Source organism: Toxorhynchites rutilus, chromosome 2 (genome assembly GCF_029784135.1).
Source record: "Toxorhynchites rutilus septentrionalis strain SRP chromosome 2, ASM2978413v1, whole genome shotgun sequence".
NCBI lineage: Eukaryota > Metazoa > Arthropoda > Insecta > Diptera > Culicidae > Toxorhynchites > Toxorhynchites rutilus.
Window position 1 is genome coordinate 15,401,268 of NC_073745.1, and position 3,818 is coordinate 15,405,085.

General features: G+C 43.5%; 1 non-coding gene across 1 annotated transcript; it reads right to left on the reverse strand.

Annotated features, from left to right (window-relative positions):
• Positions 1-2,709: 2,709 nt before the first annotated feature.
• On the reverse strand, positions 2,710-2,781 carry Trnaq-cug (transfer RNA glutamine (anticodon CUG)). Its single transcript has one exon. It is a non-coding gene; the product is annotated as a tRNA-Gln (tRNA).
• Between the last annotated feature and the right edge of the window lie 1,037 nt (positions 2,782-3,818).

Genomic DNA, 3,818 nt, shown 5'->3' on the forward strand with positions numbered 1-3,818 from the left:
TACCCGCTGAAACTGGCGCTTATACAAAGCCCACTCTAACTTGTGATTGGCAGGTAACTTTTCGACCAATTCGAACAAGAGAGTAGGATTGTTGAGGTGTGCTTCATGGTTGCAAGCAATCAGGTGATCCGTTAAATTTTGCACCGCCATACCAAATGCAATCAGTGTCTCGAGCTTCTCGGATTTCGGCGCAGCTACTTCTTTCACCTTTCGAAGCAGTGTGTGTATTAGTAGCTCCGGTCGACCATAAAGTGTACGCAGTGTAGCTATGACCATTGGAACGGACGCAGGTAGTAATAGTCGACTTCGCACAGCTTCCAGTGTATGCCCACGAAGACACCGCTGCAGTCGCACTAGATTCTCCGCATTTGTATAACCACAGGCCTGCGTGGAGTTTTTGTACGCGCTGATAAATAACGGCCAATCTTCTGGCCTTCCAGAGAACGCCGGGAGTTCCTTTGGCATTACCTGCCTTGCTGCTAGCTGGTGTGGTGCGGGCCCTACGTAAGCCGAATGTGGGATTCCAAGTGGGACGTTCGAGATGTCCTCTGGAGGTGCATACGAGTAACGATTGTCCACTGCAGGAGGATTGGGAAGCGGAGGCGGAACTGTTGAGGATCTAGCTTGCGTCTGCCGTTGTCCGTTTGGATTTATCGGATCCAAGGGACGCATCGGACCGTCAGTCCGTTGTACTGAAGGAAAGGCGTTGCGTGCACTAGGTTTTGTTGGAGAATTCACCGGTTGTTTTATGGCCGAGGACTGAGCTAGCGTAATCTGATAGGATTGATCCCTATTGATGAGAGTTCGCTCGTTAGCAGGCTGCTGCTGCGTCGAAGTACCTTCCATTGCATCTTGCGGAGACGGTATCTGGTTAAGCTCTTTCTCTTGGGTGACAGGATCCATCGCCCCCGTGTCCCCTAGATGTTGGCTTCCGATCCACTGTTTGACCTTACTCCGACTGCTTTGCTGGGATTTACGGGTTCTTCGATCGTCTTCATCCTCTTCGAGCTCCTGCTCCAGCACTTGAAATTTCGCTTCGTTGAATTTTTTCTCCAGTTCAAGCTTTTTCTTCTCGATCTCATTCTCCTTTTCCTTCCTTTCCAGTTCTAACTGACGTTCCATCAGTACTTTCTCCTCTTCTAGCTTTTTTAGCCGCAGTTGACTTCGTCTTCGTGAGCTTCCGGTAGCTGCACTGTTTGCTACGCTGGCCGCAATTCGTGGAGGTACAATACGAGGAGTCTCTTTTGTATTGTTTGGCGTCACGAGAGTAGTCTCGGTTGGTGGATTGCATTTCGGGCACAGAAAATCCTTTGCACTGATGCTTTCTCCAACGCCCACACACGCAAAATGCCACCACGTATCGCATCGGTCACACGCTACCATTTGCTCACCATCCGGCTCATTGCACGCCTGGCAAGTTCATTCTACTTGCTTCGCACTCTGCATCTCGGAAGTCTTTTAGATTTGTTGGCGAGATTTCCAGGATCTTTTCAGCAGATCACGTATCGTTGTTAGACACAGCTAAAAGACTTCGTATCCGTTCTATCTGACCAAAAATTTCTTCCTTCTTCTATGCCCTTAAATTCTTTTCTTTCTAGCAATCGATTTGGTAGCAAAGAGATGATACAATTTTAGATTTTTCAATTTTCCAATAAATTCACTTCGTTATCTTTTCTCTGATTACACTTTGTTTTTCTTTTGATATTTTTTGATATTTTATTTTCTTCTTATTCTTTTCTAAACATCCTTCATTCAGCATCCTTCATTATCGTGGTCCATCTAAATGGTCCATTGCTCTCGCCGAGGGGGCTTTCCATGGCCGGCCAAAGAAGCCGTAACATCTATACAATAGAAATTTTTACTTCCTTTTTACTTTTAACTTCCTTACCCAACCAGACCCTCGTGAACGTTTTGGCCAATAACTTTTCTTATACTCTTTCGGATCAATGGAAATTTGGCTAAAGATAAATAAAGATATTCTTTATCGAATGAGTACTATCTCGAAAATGTGTTATTTCAATAACTTATTTCAATTTTCTTTAAAATTATTTATTTCACCCATACAAGTTGTACAAGTTTTGGCCTATAACTTTTCTCAGACCCTTTTCCGATTAATCGAACTGTGACTGGAAGATAAGTGAAATATTTCTCTATCGAATAGCTCCGATAACTCTATTCGAACAATTTTTTTTTATTTTCAAAATTCTGTAAATTTTCCTATATTGACCCATGCTTCCGTTTCAGTCTGTAACTTTTCTCTGTCAAGATAAAAAAAAAAGAATTATGTGGAAAGATGAATGATTCAATTCTCTATCTAATGAGCATCATTTTGAAGGTTGTTACTTGATAAACAATAAATTTATTTCAACTGAAATAATTCATCATTCATTAAATCCAGCAAGACGTTGAACAGAAACTTGCCCGCAACAAAAACTTTTATCCGCAGAACTTTCATCCGCTAACTTCACACATAGAGGTGGATGAACTGCAAAGTTTAAAGCCTCTTAAAAACTTGCAAGCAAAGCAAGTAACTTCACACAAGTCAAAACGTGCGGTCCCAGGCGTATGTCTTACATATTTCTTCTCGGTCCTTAAAGGGTTAATAGCATAAAAATCGCTTCATAATCGTACCAAAACGAGAAATGCAGTAATTATCTATCCTATCTCATTAAACTTTACATTGTTTACAGTAACAAAATAAAATCAGTTAGGTTCCACCGAGATTTGAACTCGGATCGTTGGATTCAGAGTCCAAAGTGCTAACCATTACACCATGGAACCTATCTTAAAGTTTTTGCTTGTTTTCACGTACGTTATGTACCATTCTAAAATTGTTGCACCAAATATATTGCATTACACAATCCCAAACAAGAGTTGTGGCATTCCAACCGGAATCCAAACACCCAAACATCGTCCATTATTGAGATGCTGCCTCGCAGCGGAGCTCAGCTCCGATTTATGTCGCGCTCCATATGCCGGAGGCCACGTTTAATCGTCGCTGGATCTAATCTCGCTGCGGTTCACTTCGATCTCTGGCGGTGTCGCATGTTGTCGCTCGGATTTGCGCGTAAATTATTTATTTATCTGGTCTACTTTGGTCCCGGCTCGATGCCGAGGCCGATAGGAGGTTCGTTGTGTAAGTGCATGACACCTGAGCGTACAAGAAAGCCACATTCAAAGCGAACAGACTCCTGTTATTTGAACAAACAGCCAAACATATCCATCCACTCGTGGGAGCTGCTGCAATCTTAGGTTATTACTCTTGGTTCCGCGTTCCTCGAAACATTGAATAGCTGCAACGCCATCGTTGGTTTACGGTATTAATTGAATGATGTGTTGCGAGTGATTATAATATCAAGAGACATGCCAATACTGTACTAGCTCATTTCGAGCGCTATTGTTGAGTGGACGGTCAAAGCTCCCAACAGTACAAGAATTTTAACAAGGGGAGCTACCTAGAAATCATTCTTCGAACCAACCGCAAAACGTTCACCGGAACAAAGCGCTGTTACGTTACGAAATGACTCTGCCGAGCTTTCGTTGTTCCGTGGAGCATACACGAAATAAATCCGCGCAACGCTCGGAACCACAAATGATCAAACCACCGAACGCTAACAAGGCGCAACGATGTTTTGTTTGAAGGCACTCGTCTCATTTCTTCCCCCCCATCGCGCTCTTCCTCACACACTCCGACGAATCATCAACTGGTCCTTGCTTCGAGTAATGATGGAGCTTTCGTGTTCGAGAAACGTGTCTGCACTGACCGGATCATAAACACTTCATCGCGGTTTAACCTAGCAACACCCGCACAAAGTTCG